We start from the raw sequence: 18,285 nt of genomic DNA on the forward strand, positions 1-18,285 counted from the left end.
AGGAATCGATTATGCTTCATGTTTTTCATGTTCTGACATGTTTGAGATTTAAGATTATTATAGCACATAGAATTATTATGCTTAAATGATGTATATGAATGTCGTTCATACTGAGATGTATTTCTCATTGGAGTTATCCGGATGTTGCTTTGTTTGTATGTGTGCATTGCATCAGGTTTGGGGCATGAGCGAGTCAGATGTGGCTTGGATAGCTCGAGATTGAGAAAGATTAGCATGTGGTGACTTCGGGCCAAGAATATATTGCTGTCAAATGCATGTTAGAAGGTGTTGGTTTAGTTTGAGCTTTGAAAACTTAGAATTGAGTTTATTGTATTGCACCTTAGAAACATGTATGTGATTATTTTTATGTCTAGATATGCATGTGTTTATGCTTGGGACATGTTGAGATTATGTATGCAATTTTTCAGATTTGAAATAGTCCTAGCAATTTTGATATTTGTTGCAGCCTTTTGTAATTTTTGTAAATTTCTGCACCAACCCTTCTTGGTAAAATGAGTATAACGTTTTACTAAAAATTTTGATTAGGGTACGGTCGGCGGAATTGGAAAGATAAGACAAAGATCTACAACTGTTATGTTTATTATTTTTCCAGATTCTGCCCGAAACCCATGCGCGGGCGCGCCTGAAGAGGGGCGCAGGTGCGCATGGGGTCCTGAAAAAAAAAATTTGGTTCTTTCTTCGACGTGATTTTGCGTCTCCAAATGTATAGTTTTGCGTCGCCAAATTTTTTGGTTAATTTTATTCCGATTGAATTATTATTGTCTCGTTAATGATGCTTATTCATTAATTGCCCCTTAAAATGAGATTAGCGCCCGAGGTCCCCACAACTTGTATCGTCAGGCCCACAATTATAGATCAAATCAAGAAGGGAAAATTTTGAATTGTGTCTAAAATCTGAGGCTCGATACCCCTATTTATAGACAGAGATTGGTAGTTCCGAACTGGAGTTCGGATCTTCTGGTATCTGTATGCTCGCCACGTTTCCGAATGCAAGAGTTCAGACGTTCCGATCAGGGCTTCGTTGGTTCCGATCTCTGCATGGAGTACACATGTACCGATTCGTTACTCAGTCATCGTGCCATTTCATCGGATGCTCCGATCTAGAAATTCGGTTGGTCCGAACTGCAACACATTTCAGTTCACCTTGTGACTACTTATGAATTGGATGATAGGGTTCGATAGTTCCGATCGTTAGTTTGGTCGTTCCGAACTGTACACTTTCTTTCAAATTTGACCATGTTGACTTCGCTGCTTCCGAAGCTTATGATGTTCGGATCTTCCGAACTACCAGAAATTCAATTTATAACTTTTGTTTTGATTGGTCTTGTTAAATTCTTTGTTGCTTGAGTTAGTAACCCTTAATCATGTTTATTCTTGTATTACTTAAAACTAGGGCTAGAAAAATTAATCAAAATACCGACCCTTCTCGAATTCCATCTCATTCTCGTCCCGAAAAAATCTTGACCCGACGTTTTTTTGAGCCGAATTTTTGGGATTTTTCCCGTCCCAATTAATATCGGGAGAGGGATCGGGAATAAATCCTCTTCCCGACGGGATTCCCGACCTGAAGTAATTTTTTAAATAAATTTTATTATTAATTTTATTCACATATATTTGGCTATATGTTTATTGGGCCTCATCTCATACAAAGATTAATTGGTCACTTATTTCACATAATTATGTATAGTTGAAATGATAGAATATTAGAATCCCGAAATAATATTTTATTTTTTTCTATATATTTTTAAAGAAATTATTAATAATTTGATTAATTCATATTTATCATTATTTAATTATAAAAAATATAAAATAAGAGATGCAAATTTTCTTAATCTATTTAAAAAAATTTAATAGTTAACCCGTATTTTTAATGTAATTTTTACCCAAACATTTTATTAATAATAATTATCTAGTTCACAGTTGATGTTCTTCTTCGACAAAAACGTGAAAATACAAGATTTTCATAATTTAATCACAAATTTTGTTGTTAAATTGGGTTGTACATTAAAATATTTGTGAAAAAATTGCTTGATTTTAGTTCTTGCGTACAATATTTTGAGTTTTATAATCATCAAATTTAATAATAAACATATATAATGATCTTGGTATGCACTAATATGTTTCTAGTTGAAATTACGGTTCTTATAAGTTTTTAGATAGTTTTTTTAAAAAAAATATATATTAAAAAAATAGTAACAATAGTTTTAGCCAACAATCTACCCTTTTTATTAATCACAAAACTTAGATAAAAATATGAACATTGAAACCCAATGCAAAAATCATATTTTTATCTAACATTTTATCCCCCTTTTTGTGTGAATAAAAAAGATACAAATAAAGCACAAAATTTTATCCCCCTTAAAATTATAATTAGGTCTCAACCTATATTTTTTATAGTTTAAAATCGATAAAAGTAGAGGGATAACAAACCAATATATTTTCAAAATAAGCAATGCACAAGAAACATCCAACACAAATAAAACAAGTTGAGCAACTAGCAAGATTAAAAAAAATTGGACAAATTAGCTCGAACGACCAAGCAACACAAAGTTAAGATTTACATGCCAACTGAAATATTCATAAATCATTTAAGCATCTTTATATAATATTTAAGCACAACCAATGATGTAAGGAAAATGACTTGACATGCTTAATATCAAAGACATGCTTTAGCACAAATAGAACATCATATTGCCAGTCAAACTCAAGTTCTCTCTCAAAGCTATATTTTAGAATGAGTGTACCGAGTTTTCTTGATGATGTATGGTTGTGATTCAAAGTAATAAGTCCCTTAAAATCGATACGTGCAACATCCTTGAGCTTCTTGACAAAAACATCATTTCTTGTCCATGTCCTGTTTTCTGCCGCAGCAATACTTGGTTCCACTTTAACCAATAAACTGCTTTTCCTCCAGCATGATTAAGCTGCAAATTTTATACCTTTGCGATCCTCTACAAGTCTAGTTTGAAATTCAAAAAGTGTTTTGTCATTTGGGCACTCGAGCAAGGAGTTATGTCAATTTTTCCTAAAATCGCTGCAAGCTACCAAAAACTAAACTAGACATATATATGTTAGAAAAATCGTGAAAAATAAAAATTAGTTTCAAATGCTCTTTCAAAAACAACAGCTCTGATACCAATTGATATGATCGGTTTGGGTGTGTATAGGGGTTGAATACACACGTTTAAAAATATTTTGGAGCTATAATAGCTCGGTTCTTGAAATGTTGAGCACCGATGAATTAAATCGAGTTTTATTTTCAAAACAAGTGGAAGAAACTCAAAATAATCTTTCGTAGAAACCGATTAAACATTTTTTAAATCATTTGAAGAAGATGCAGGTTGAAATGATGAAAATAATTTGGTTGAAGCATTTTATCAATCACTGTGTATGCAACATTTTGGTAAATAAAAAACACATAAAATGCTTAAACAGTGCATCTTAAAAATAGTAGTAAAAGTAAAGTAAATGCAATAAAGAAATTGACACAAATTTGTTTATGGATGTTCGGAGCTCAATCTCCTACGTCACCACTTCTTCCTCCTCGGAAGGATCCACTAGAAGACTTTGATTTATACAGTACATTTGTACAAACCCACTTCAAGAACAGGACTTATCCACTGCCTATCTTAGAAATCTTAGCCACTCGATTGTAGCCGCAACCTCACAATCCGTATAATTTTAACGTCTCTTATGCCACGGCTACAAACACAATTTTTAACGTCTTTGTGTTAAGACTCTTACTCAAATAATCTATGAAATTCATCTCTCTTGTATATGTGAGTGAGTTGGGTGTGAAGAACTTGACTAAAAAGCTCAATAAATCTGTTTATTCTTCACTTCAAGGGTAAGATCTTAACTAACTGATAAATTTTGTTTAGACGCCCTCTGCCTTTGAATCTCCCTTCTAAAGCTTTATTGGATCTTTAAAATGTTGTATTTATAGGCTCCAAGAGTGATATAACCGTTAGACACAGAAATAGAGCCGTTGAAAGATTTTTGTACTGTTGGAGCGAAACTGAACATTGGTGCGAAACTGAACTTGGAGCGAAACTGAACTTTGGTGCTAAACTTTTGCGAAACTGAAATTGAATTACTGTAGCAGTTGAGCAAACTTCGGTTTGGTAGCAGTTGAAAAAACTCCAGTTTGGGTAAGTTGACAGATCTTGACATGATCCATTAATATCTGGGCAAAGTGATGAACATAAAAGTTGTATTCCTTTTTCTTGGCTTTCCACAGAATCAAGAGTCTCTCAATTTCGATTTTATATGATAGAGTTAAACTCAAAATACCAGACTATGCCAGAAATTCTGCTCTGCAGAATTTTAGTTCTGAACCAAAAACTTCAATGTAGTTTATCAGCTTCTTATGCTTCGATTCAGACTTTGAATTGTGAATATGATTTGTATATCATTGTCGTAGCTTTCTAAAACATGCTGAATCTTTCTATTTGGATGATTGAGTTGCAAGATATGACAAAAATACCAGAACTGCTGGAGGTCAACTGCTTCTTGCTCGACTGGTCCAGTTTAGTTTGATATTGATACATCATTTTGATCTAGATTACATTCATTTTTTCCCAACTGACGTGAAATACGATATGTTCCAAATTGAGTCTTCTATGTAGTAATTTTTGCGGCTAATCATTTTCCTCAATGAGCTATGAGATACATCAAAACACTAGAGCTCGCCATAAATTCAGTTTGGCTAAATTTCATTTTTGGCTACCATCTTGAGTTTAACAACATCACAGTAGAGTAATATATGTTAGAAACATAATAAAAAGTTTTGTTATCATCAAAATCAAGATTACTTGTGTTTCACAATCTAACACTGTTGTGTATGAGCGTGTTTTTAATTGTGAAAGACAACAATTTTTATTAAAAACTACGTAGAGGCTGCTTTGCTTAGTGAATTGAATAAGAGATATGATTTTAATGGAATTATTCAAACTCTTACACTTGATGATAAGAGACTAGGTGATTGGTCAAGTGAGGATTGAGAGTCGGGGAAATGAGGATCATGTGAATACCATTAAAGAATACCGGGGTAAGATTGAGGTGGAAGTGGAACTTAGCAAAATCTGTGGTAGGATTTTGAACCTTCTCGAGACCCATCTCGTTCCTGCTGCCGGTTCTGCTGAATCCAAGGTGTTTTATTTAAAATGAAGGGTGATTATCATCGATATTTGACGGAGTTCAAGACTGGGGCTGGGAGGAAAGAAGCTGCTGAGAGTACTTTGCAGGCCTACAACTCTGCCCAGGCTAGTAGCTAATACGATGATGGCTTTGTGCTTATGGAGTTTTTTGTGATGACACCTTTTGAGTTCTTTTTCCCTTTGTTGTACAGGATATTGAATTGGCTGAATTGGCTCCCACTCACCCACTTAGGCTCGAACCTCCACCTAACTTCTCTGTTTTCTATTATGAAATCTTAATTCACCAGATCGCGCCTGCAATCTTGCTAAACAGGTAATCAAGATAGTTTTTGTCTCTTACCATTAGTTTTCTTGCTTATAGAACATGATTAATCCAAAGTCTCAGAATATAGAGGAAATATATTGTCTATTATTGGAGATTCATCCAGGAAATGTTGCCTAAAATGCATATCCATTGAAGACCAATTGCATGTCCATTTTGCATTGAGATTTACACACGTGACAGTAAACCTCTGTGGGAACCATTTCTCGCTATATTTTGCAATGTTTTTATGTTTATTTGATGTTGGAGGGTATATAAATCATTGTGCTTCTTTCATTGTTATGAAAGAATGTGCTTCTTTCATTGTTTTGAAATCTTTTGTTGTTTTGAAACAACAAAGCAAGATTTCAAATCTTGTTGTTCCTTGACATTTTTTCCAGGGTCATCATCCAAGAGCAACTGTACATTCCATGAGGGTAAATTTACAAACAAACTGTTTTACATTTATTTTGAGTTGAACTGCCATGTTGCCATTTCAGATTAAAAAAAATTAAGTTCTGAGTATCCAGGTTGAATCTCATTTTCTGAAGGAACAACAAAAATAACTCTCCAGCAAACACTGAAATGAATTTGCATAAATTTAATGCATATGAAGATAGAATTTAAGCAGAATGTGAGTGAATACTTTGGATTATCCTCTGAAGTATAAATTATCCTGCACAAATAATATTTACTTGATTCTTGAGGTGGACACTGTTAAAAAGTTTGTATAATTAAGCCCCGTTTTCATTTAAAATTAATCTTTTTTTATATTTAACTAACTGGACATATCATTTACTTGCAACTATATTCTTTCTATATATGATATGATGTTCTAAATTCGGTGGTTTACATTTTTGCAATTTGTGGTAGGTTTTGTTTATGATGTCCATTGAACCTGCTCCAATGCTTGAGAATTAAAAAAAAATGGTTTGTCCTGATATTATTTTTAATTTGTGGCATCTTTACCTATAAACTTTCACCTCACACTCCTATTATCCTACAATAGTTGCTTAACTTTGCTATGAACCAGATATTTCATTTTTGAGAATCAACAACGAAAACAATCTTATGAGTTTCAATTTTCTTCCAAACGTGCGATTATAATGAATAACAATTTAAGAGAGAATTTTATTTTATTAGTGGTTATTCCTAGGTATTCATGTATTGAAATTGATTTAAGCTTTTTTTCTGTGTTGTTCCCAGCAGTTTTTTCTATCTGTTAGCTTGCTATTGCAGGTCACTCGTGCTTCATGACTTCATTGCACGTGTTTCTTTGTGTTCAATCTTTTCTCTTATTTTTATTTCAATTATGTTTGAGCTAGGTATGCAAACGTAATAGTTTGTTTATTGTAACTATTTCTACTACTATTATAATTTGTTCCTTTGATCACTTTTCTCTTTGGCCTTTGTCCTGTATTTATTGCTATTTCTTGCATTTTTGCTATGTTTCCTATGTATATATAGAAGAGAGAAATCAGTGATTTTTTGTTTGTTTTAGATTCACATGTGAATGCTAATCTATGCTGAAATGAGAGTTCCAAGTTAATTTATAAAAATTAGTTCATAGCTCTATTTTCTAGTGTGCATTGAATTAGAATTAAAATTTTGAATGATTTGTAATAGTGAAAAATTTTATATTAAATTTTATTTTTGAAAGTTTAAATTTTGATTGATTTATAATATTGAAAATTTGTATATTAATATTTAATTTTTTTTATTTTTTATCTGAAAAAAGGTAACGGATTTTTTGCCATGTTAAAACTGTTGTAGTTGACTCTGTTGTTAAAAGTCCGCTAAAAGACAACGGTGAAAAACTGTTGTCTTTGAAGAAAAAGACAACGGATAAAATCCGTAGTTGTTGGGCGTGCTTTTAACAACACCATCAGTTACAACAGTTGTAAACCTCCCTACGACAACGGATTTTATCCGTTGTCTTTTGGCATTATTGTTGTAGTGATACTTTAAACATGTTGATATTTTGGATACGCCAAGGGGCGTGACCCCTTCCTTCATTTGGCAATCTATAATTTTGAGTCGAGAATTAATTTCCAAACGTGTGTGCTAGTGTGTGGGGGATGGTAAAAATGTTCGAGCCTTACAGATGCATGGATCCCGGGGATCGTCTCAGGAAAAAGTTCGGTGCATGACGGATAGTGATCTGGGTAGCATAGTGGCAGACTTTATTAGAACAGATGGGCAATGGGATGAACCAAAATTAAGTTTTGTAAGGGAAAAGGGGTTGCACATAAACAGTTTAAGGTGTTGTCACAAGGTATTGACAACACCTACAATAACACCTTGAGTAATTTACAGCGGAATACAATTAAAGCGTAAATAAAATAAACAAGCAACCAAATAAATATACTCAAATGATTTAAACAAGAGTATAAAATACTCTAGCAGTGCCTCAGGGCAAAATTTCACTAGAAAACTTCCAAAGAGTTTTACAAACCCTAACACTAGTGATTATTGTAAAATTCAATTTCTCAAACCAAGTGAGAAATTAAATAGTAAACGTTCTCCTAAAAGCATTCTATATGAAATAGAATAACGAAAACACAGTAAGGAGAAAAACAATGTTAAAGCCAAAATCACATGAGCAGCACTCTTCTTGATCTCCAATCTTCAAGTGTTCTACACGGCTTCAAGTTGTCACAGCTTCAACTAAGCTTAAGAGAGATCTTCAGCTTTCACACAATGTACGTACTTAGGTTCTCACGTTTTCTCTCTATTCATCTCACTATTAATCTATCTTCCTTGTGTACGCCTATCTCAAAATAAATAGACCAAGAATCCTTCTTCAATATGTTTTTTTGTAGGCGTAGGATTTCTTTTATTTGATCATATCAAATCTACACAAATAAAGAAAGATAAATATTAGATATGATATGATAAATATTCTAATCAGCTTATCAATAACGCAAATAGGAAATAAAGATTACTTCATGTCCAAGAAATGCAAAAGATATTAAATAAAACCTTTTTATATTAGGATGATTTTAAGGAATAAAATATTCCTTTCAATCTCCCCCTTTTTTCCTTTCTGGACAAAACACATTTAATCCAAAAACAGATCAACTAAACTCCCCCTTAATCAAAACTCCCCTTGAATAGATTCTCCCCCTATGTATATCCAGAGGTGTTGTCGCGATATGTTGGCAACATCTAGCTATGACACCTTAAATCAGAAACCATAAGAGCAAGGAGAAACACAAACAAGAAATCATATAAGAGTTAACACCACAAAAAGACAGTTTTGATTAGGATCAGAGAACAAAAAACAATACTAAACAAATAAACAAAAAAAATCAAACTAAACTAGCAAAAACAAATAGAAACTAAAACTAAGATTAAAATTGATTGCTCTCAGATTCCGTTTCTTCTGCTTCATTTTCTTCTCCCCCTTTTTGTTCAGAAGGGCCAGCTCCGCTTAGTAGTGATTCATAGTGAGCCTTTAACCCTTCATAATTGGCTAGGTCAGCATGTGCTTGTGCAATCTTCTGCTCAGCATGCACCAATTGAGCTTGTATGAATGCAGGATCAACATCATGAGCAGTGGAGGGGGGGGGGTACAAAAATAGCAGTGGCAGAGGAGGTGTTGGCAGCACCTGCCACAACACCTGCGGTATCAGCTGACTCAGACCAAGGAAGGTCTATCTTCTGATTTCCTTTGAGAAATGCAGGTGCGATCTTTAGCAACTCCCCTGTAGAAATAAGTGCTTCATTATCATCCTTCTCAATCTCTTGAGAGAGTAGCATAGAATAGATGAGTGATGGATAAGGCAGCTTCAGTGTAGGTTGAGCACCATCTGCAAAAGCCATGACAGTGTCAAACACGAGTCGGCCAAAGTTGAATGCAATTTCAGTACCAATAGCATACAAGACAGGGGCTTGATGCTTGATAACCACGCTGGAATTTCCGGATGGATTCCAAGTTTTCACGGCAGTTTTATGGAGGACAAAGTAAAAAGAAGTGAGCTTGGCTGCTGGAAATTTCTTAGGATGAGCTGGGTAAACAGTGACATTTCCTCTAGTGATGACATATGTCATCTCATCCATGGTAGGCAGAGCAGCATCATCAGAGGCAGGAGTCTGGAGAAATCCATTTATAATGGCAGGGCTGAAAGAGAAGATCTGCCCACGCACATAAACTTTCCCATACTTCATGTATCTAGGATCCTTCACAGCTTCAGTAAGATTGCAGTAGAACTCACGCACCAGTTCTCTGCAATAAGGACCAGTAGTAGTAACAGTAGACAGTATGTTCCTTACCTCGAAAAATCTCACCATGTTCTGAGCTCCATAGCTCTCAACATCAATGTTATGCTCCTCCAGAAACTCTCGAATAGCATAATTCTCCCAGCACTCAGCAATCTCCTTGGAGTAAAAATCAGATGAATAGGACGAGTTTACCTGATATTCTTCGCCTAAGGTGTTGTCCAGGGTGTCGGCAACACCTTCCTCAGCACCTTCCTCTTCTTGTTCAGAGTCATCAGAATTGGACTCTTCTTCCAACTCCTTCTCAGCATCTGAATCTTCACTTGAATCAGAGCTAGAACTATCAGAAGGTTGAGGGCGGTTGTCAGCAAATTCTGCGAGCATCTCCTCGTCTGGTTCATCTTCATATTCTTGGACAGGAGCAGTAGCAGAGGATGTAGGCTTCTTGCCTTTAGACTTCTTCATTTTAGCCATGAACTGGGCTATTGACATTTCTTCTTCATCGGACAGAACAGGAGGAACAGTATATGTCTCCTCAACAGTAGGTACAGATGCAGGTGCATCTGTCTCAACAGCAGTAGTAGCAACAAGTGGAATTCCTGATTCAGTGGACTCACTCCTAGAGGAATCACTTGATGATTTGCTTTCAGCGGCAAAAGGAACTGGAATAGATTCTCCAGACGGTTCCTGGGTACTTGAATTTCCCCTTTTTCGGCGTACAAGCTTGAAGTCTTCATCAGAGCTCTCATCCCTAGAGGTGAATTCAGTGTCCACCAGAGATGGTCTTGATGGTTGTCCTTTTCCACAGAATCGTTTGGAGGCAGTGTAATCTGGGTTGTATCCAGCTTGTCTCTTAGATCGGTGAGTTAAGGGTTTCGTGGGAAACACCTTATTCACCACGCTCATTTCTGGTAAATTCTCTACATCGATGGCATTCCCAGGCTCTCCTGGAGCGATGGAGTCCAGAGTCACAGGTTCCTCGGCAACAGGAATGATTGCTTGCTCAACCACAGGGTGTGGTGATGTAGGTGTTGTGACACCTTCCGCAACATCTTTCGTATATCCCATCTCAGAACGAATATCGTGTGAATCAAAACCCTTTCCTGCCATTAGAATATGAAAGAATGAAGGACACAGAAATTTTGAGCAATTTTGAAAATCGGGAGAACAAAGAATACTAGAGCGATACGAAACAAGGAAGTAGAATATTCCCTTAAACAGATAAGAACACAGATATATTAGGCACAAAATCTTTTCCTATTCTAGCTCGGATTCTGATTAGGCCCCAACGGTAACAAAATCCCCAACAATAACTCTTCAAAAACGGTAACAAATCCTATTTAAAATAGGCAATAAATCCCTTGAATTTCACCGATAATCTAGGCCCAAATATTTCACCAAATATTTCCAAAATTAACTCCTCATCAGAATACAACACCACTGTAACAAAATCCAATCACTTTCAAATTCAAAAATTCAGAGGATAGGGAAAATCGAAATTTTTATTTGATCAGAATTTGTAACCTTTTGGCCAAATATATTCACAAATATGCATGCCCTAATTATGTCTAAAAATAGGGCGTGACATAAAAATAAAATGCAATTTTATGCACAAATAAATGTTGACAAGTGAGGTGTTATCCACGATATTGGCAACATCTCCCAGCAACACTTCAGGATTCCGGAAAAAAAATTATTATATCCAATTCATTATTTTTGCAGAAGTGGTAGCCTGCACACTAAAGGAACGATCTTCAAATGGACCCCTTTAGGTAGCTTTTTCCATTTGCTTCTGATTATCAATCAAATTTGATGATTGAGTCAATTTAAGCTTCATCGTTTTTTGTTCTTTTGTTATTCTGAATTTTAAAGTCACTTTTTATTTGGGACAAGATCATGGAATACACGAACGTCCCTCCACTACTTCGTGACTTAGTCAGAAGTCTTCTTCAAATTATCTGAATTAAACTGTAAAATATTTTGCAAAGAATCCTGAGTGAAAACCAGTCAATGGTTACAAAGTATCCAACACATCAGAAAACAAAATGAATGCATGAGTGCAGTATGCCTAAGATCCTAAAGATGCACATGCATGAAAAGGTGTTGTCACAGGGTGTTGGCAACACTCCTGACAACATCTCGGTTCTGTCTATAATGCACACATACTGAGAGACTTCCTTAGACTGGAAAATCTTTCAAAATCCAAAGCTTTTCTGAATATATCAGCTAATTGGTTATTAGTTCCAACAAACTCAATTAAGATCATGCCTTTCTCGACCAAATCTCGAATGAAGTGATGTCTAATGTCAATGTGTTTGGTTCGAGAGTGTTGTATTGGATTTTTGGATATATCAATGGCACTAGAATTATCACAGTACACAATAGGAGTATCACTCTTAACACCATAATCATTTAGCATTTGATTCATCCAAAGGAGTTGTGAGCAACAACTACCAACACCAACATACTCAGACTCGGCAGTAGACAGTGAGACACAGTTTTGTTTCTTACTATACCAAGATACTAAGTTATTCCCCAAGTAGAAACATCCTCCCGAAGTGCTCTTTCTCTCATCTAAATCCCTAGCCCAATCAGCATCACTAAACCCTACTAAATTCGAATTGGTTTCTTTAGTGTACCACAAACCCAAATTCAAAGTCCCTGCCACATATTTTAGTATACGTTTCACATCTTTCAAATGAGTAACTTTTGGGTTAGACTGATATCTGGCATACAGACAAACACTATACATGATATCAGGTCTAGTAGCACTTAAATACAAAAGACTACCAATCATGCTTCTATAGAGGGTGTTGTCAACACTTTCGGAAACATCCTCCCTAAACAGTTTTTCATTAGACCTCATAGGAGTGCGTATGTGTTTAGTGTTATCATTCAAAAACTTCTTTACAAGATTTTTAGTATACTTTCTTTGACACAAAAATATACCATCATGCATTTGTTTCACTTGCAAGCCCAAAAAATATGTTAACTCACCAACCATGCTCATCTCAAATGTAGAAGACATGCAACTCACAAAATCATCAACAAGTTTATCATTTGAAGCACAAAAAATTATATCATCCACATAAATTTGACAAATGAAGATATTACCTTGAGACTTTTGTACAAACAAAGTCTTATCAACTTCAACTCTTTTGAAGCCAATATTGAGCAAGTACTCAGTAAGTCTCCCATACCATGCACGTGATGCTTGCTTCAAATCCATACAATGTCTTTTTTAACTTATACACATAATCAATATGATTTGGATCCTTAAACCCTTTAGGTTGTTTTACATAAACTTCTTCATTAAGGATCCCATTCAAAAAGGCACTTTTTACATCCATTTGAAAAAGTTTCATTCCCATGTTTCATGAAATAGCAAGCAAAATTCGGACAGACTCAATGCGGGCTACAGGAGCAAATGTTTCATCAAAATTCACCCCTTCAACCTGTGTGTACCCTTGAGCTACCAACCTAGCTTTATTTCTAATGATGTTTCCCGACTCATCTGTTTTATTCTTGAAAATCCACTTAGTTCCTATGACATTACCATGAGCAGGACATGGTACTATGTACCAAACATCATTCTTAACAATTTATTCTAATTCTTCATGCATAGCATTGATCCAAAATTCATCTTTTAAAGCTTCTTCAACCTTTTTGGGTTCAATGTTTGACATGAAACAAAAGAATCTTACCTGAGAATATGTAGAACTCATGCACAACAAACCTGCCATCTTTCGATAATCCACTTTCTCTTTCCTTCGAGTTTGCAAGTCTCCATGCACATCTCCAATGACCTGTGAGGTTGGGTGATTCTTCTGAATTCTGCTTGAAACATTCTTTGCAGCTTCATTTATCTCACTGTTCTCATCAATGTTCTCATCAGTAGGCTTTTCAACTTTTGATTCTGGATTTTCTGTAGGAGGTGTTGTCAAAGATGTTGGCAACACTCCTTTGACAGCATCTAAATTTTCAGAATTATCCAGCAGATCATTAACTTCATCCTCAGCTGTTTTCTTCTTTAGATCTGCAAAGTCATCAAAAACAACATTAATTGACTCAAAAATAGTCCTTGTTCTCAAGTTATACATCCTATAGGCTCGGCTATTTGATGAATATCCCAAAAACATACACTTATCACTTTTTGCATCAAATTTAGCAAGATGATCCCTATCATTCAAAACGTGACATACACATCCAAAAACAAGAAAATATTTAAGGTTTGGCCTCTTTTCCATGAGAATTTCATAGGATGTCATAGTAGTACCATTCCTAAAATAAACTCTATTTGAAATATGACATGCAGTATTCAAGGCTTCAGTCCAAAAACGTTTTGAAATATTTTTCGAACTCAACATCACTCTTGCCATCTCTTGCGAAGTCCTATTTTTTCTTTCAGCAATTCCATTTTGTTGTGGAGTTTTAGGAGCAGAAAATTCATGAGAAATACCTTTCTTATCACACAAACTTGCAAAAGAAGAATTTTCGAATTCCTTACCATGATCAGTACGAATTCTGATTACCTTCAGATTGTATAGGTTCGAATCTTAGTGAGCAGTTTCTTGAAGGCATCAAATGTGTTCAATTTTTCTCTCAGAAAATTTACCCAAGTATATCGTGAGAAATCATCCACACAAACAAAAGAATATTTCTTACCTCCAAAGCTTTCAACATCCATTGGACCCATCAAGTCCATATGTAAAAGCTCAAGGCAGCGTGTTGTCATAGATGTTGGCAACACCTCGTGTGACACCCTAGTTTGCTTCCCTTTCTGACATGCTTCACACACAAATGGAATACCAGATTTTAAGTTAGGCATACCTCTTACAGCATCTAACTTACTTAAGTTCTTTAATGTCTTGAAATTTGCATGACCCAATTTTTGATGCCATAGATCAAACTCATTAACTTTGGTGTGTCTACAAGCCATCTCTTCTTCGAGTTGATAGCAGTTGTCGGATGACCTAGTACCTGTCATGACACAGAGATTTGAATCATCAAAAACTCTGCATAATTTCTTATCAAATTGCATATGCAGATTATCATCACAAAGTTGGCTTATGCTTATTAGATTTGCGGTTAATCCTTCAACATGAAGCACATTGCGAAGCTTGGGCAGACCAGCAACATTCAGAGTTTCCTTTCCAACAATGTTTCCTTTTGAACCTCCACCATAGGTTACTTTTCCATTTTTTTGTTCAACATAGTCAGTGAGAAACTTTTTGGAACCTGTCATGTGACGAGAGCTACCGCTATCAAAGTACCATGCACCTGAAACATTAGTTCTCAAAGCAGTATAAATCATATGACATTGAATATCAGCTTTTGGTACCCAAATCTTTCGTACATAAGATCTGTTTCTAGGAATGTTGTGGGGAGGTGTTGGCAATACCTTAGGCAACACCTTCGATGCAGATCTATACCTGTAGTCTTCCTGCAGCTTAAAATAGTACAGTTTGATATGACCAGGTCTGTGACAGTAGTGACATATGTACTTACGTTTCCTTCTAGACATTAAAGGAGTAGCAGGCTGTGGCTTTGGTTTAGGAGGATCAATAGGTAAGACCTTTTTGCTTGAGCTTTATGTACTACTTCTTTCCTTGACAAACACAGGGCCTTTCGAACTTTCATCAACCTCAAATATTCTGTTTTCAAAACATAAACCAGTCGTGCCATCTCTTCCCATCATGAGTAACGAATCAAGCTTGGAAGTGCTTGAATTAAACTTGGCCAAAGTAGCGTTTGCTTTTCCGAGTTCTTTCTTCACTTGGCTTAATTCCATGTCTTTCTTACTCAGCATGACTTCCAGTCTTGACACATCATCCTTTAGATCAGAATTTTCCTTTGAAAGAATAGTATTCATCTTATTCCTTTCAACCCAATCAGTATGAAGTTCTTCAAACATCATCCGAGCTTCTTCCATAGACATTATCTCTTCACCTGTATCATTATCACACATGTTATTAGGAATGAAGGAATTCAAACATACCGACCTTTGGGAGATGTTGCGGCCAGGTGTGGCAACACCTAAAGGATTGACTTGAAACTTTTTCTTGCTCTTCAGTAGGACCGACAAGGCAGTATGACTTTCTTCATCTTCCTGTTCTTCTTCTTCAGACTCTTCATCACTCAAAGATGTGTTCATCCCTTTCCTAAGCGTGTTGGCACACTCATTTGTATAGTGTCCAAAACCTTGACAAGCATGACATTGAACAGTGTCCAACTTCTTTGAGACAAACTTCTTCTTCCCTTCCATCATCAGTCGAGGCTTAGGAGTATCAACAGGTTTTCTTGGTGATTGTTCTGGTTCAGTAATCCTTAAAGGCTTGTTAGAGAACATTGGAGCCTTGAGTTTTTGATCCGTCTTTCTTGACTCTTTTATCTTCTTCAGATAATCATTGAATTTCCTAGTCATGAAAGAGACCGAATCATTTTCTAAATCAGATTGATGAACTTCTTGATGAAATTGAACATACTCCTCATATGAGGGTTTCAGGACTTGAAGGGCTATTGATTTTCCTTTATCATTCTCTTGTTCTGTATTGTTCATCTCAAAAACTTGAAGAATGCTAATCAGTTCAGTTATCTTCATCTTTGAAGTGTCTTTTATTTCTTCAAGTGCCCAAATCTTCCCATTGAATCTTTTAGGCAAAGATCGAAGAACCTTGTTCACCATAGTTTCACTCGCAATAGGTCCTCCAAGAGCATGCGCCTCAGTAGCTATCTCCCTAAGTTTCTTATCATAATCAGCAATAGTTTCATTCTCATTCATCCTGATATTCTCAAATCTTGCGTTTAACAATCTCAATCTTGTTCTTCTTACGCTATCAATTCCTTCACAGTGTTCTTGAAGAGCATCCCATGCATCCTTAGCAATAGTGCAGTCAGCTATGATTCCATAAATTCTCATATCCACAGTTGCAAAAATAGCATTGAGTGCTTTAGCATTGTAGCTTGAACTTTGTGTTTCCTCGGCAGTCCAAGTTTCTTCTTGTTTGATGATATAGTCTCCATCTTCATCTAGCGTCTTTGGAGGAGTCCAACCAGTCAGAATACTTTGCCAAGCACGAACATCCATTGCTTAAATAGTATATCGCATCCTATTTTTCCATAGTGCGTAATTCGTGTCATCAAGAATTGGAGGTTTCAGGAACGAGTTCGCATTAGACGATGAGTCCATCTTATTCCCTGTAATAAAATAAACAAACCAAGATCAGTTCTTAGTATATCAAGAATATGGCTCTGATGCCACTTGTAAGGGAAAAGAGGTTGCACATAAACAGTTTGAGGTGTTGTCACAAGGTTTTGACAACACCTACAATAACACCTTGAGTAATTTGCAGCGGAATATAATTAAAGCGTAAATAAATAAACAAGCAACCAAATAAATAGACTCAAATGATTTAAGCAAGAGTATAAAATACTCTTGCAGCGCCTCAGGGCAAAACTTCACTAGAAAACTTTCAAAGAGTTTTACAAACCCTAACACTAGTGATTATTGTAAAATTCAATTTCTCAAACCAAGTGAGAAAATAAATAGTAAACGTTCTCCTAAAAGCATTCTATATGAAATAGAATAACGAAAACACAGTAATGATAAAAACAATGTTGAAGCCAAAATCACACGAGCAGCACTCTTCTTGATCTCCAATCTTTAAGTGTTCTACACGGCTTCAAGTTGTCACAGCTTCAACTAAGCTTCAGAGAGATCTTCAGCTTTCACACAATGTACGTACTTAGGTTCTCACGTTTTTCTCTTTATTCATCTCACTATTAATCTCTCTTCCTTGTGTACGCCTATCTCAAAATAAATAGACCAAGAATTCTTTTTCAATATGTTTTCTTGTAGGCGTAGGATTCCTTTTATTTGGTCATATCAAATCTACACAAATAAAGATAGATAAATATTAGATATGATATGATAAATATTCTAATCAGCTTATCAATATCGCAAATAGGAAATAAAGATTACTTCATGTCCAAGAAAGACAAAAGATATTAAATAAAACTTTTTTATTTTAAGATGATTTTAAGGAATAAAACCTTTCATGTTTTTCCCTTCTGTTGAAGTCCACGAGATCCTCAACATTCCTGTCAACCCGGGGGGTGGGGGTGGGGATTGTCGATATTGGAAATGGAACAAAAATGGCAAATACACGGTGAAGTCGGGTTATCAACTAGAATCGGGTGTGTTCCAACCACATCCGGAACAATCTTCGTGTTGTAGTCATTCTTGATCGAAGTTAATATGGAACTTGAAGTTACCACATAAAGTGAATATTTTTTATGGCGAGCAATCCATAATTTCATCCCGATGGAACTCAAGTTTGGCAAATCACCACATCCCAGTCCAAGGCACGTGTTTCTTGTGCCAATCATCTAAAGCATCAACTTGCCATATTGTGTTCTTTTGTCAATTCAGTAAGCAAGTGTGGAAGCGTGGTATATTTTGGGAGTTCCTTCGTGTGCGTCAACACAGCTCTTTCCTTGACATTATTTATGGGATATCCCAAGCTTTTTCTAAAGATGATTTAAATGTATTTTTTGCTTTGTCTCGGGCATTATGGGGTGAGA

This window comes from Henckelia pumila, chromosome 4, assembly GCF_033568475.1.
Source record: "Henckelia pumila isolate YLH828 chromosome 4, ASM3356847v2, whole genome shotgun sequence".
Lineage (NCBI taxonomy): Eukaryota > Viridiplantae > Streptophyta > Magnoliopsida > Lamiales > Gesneriaceae > Henckelia > Henckelia pumila.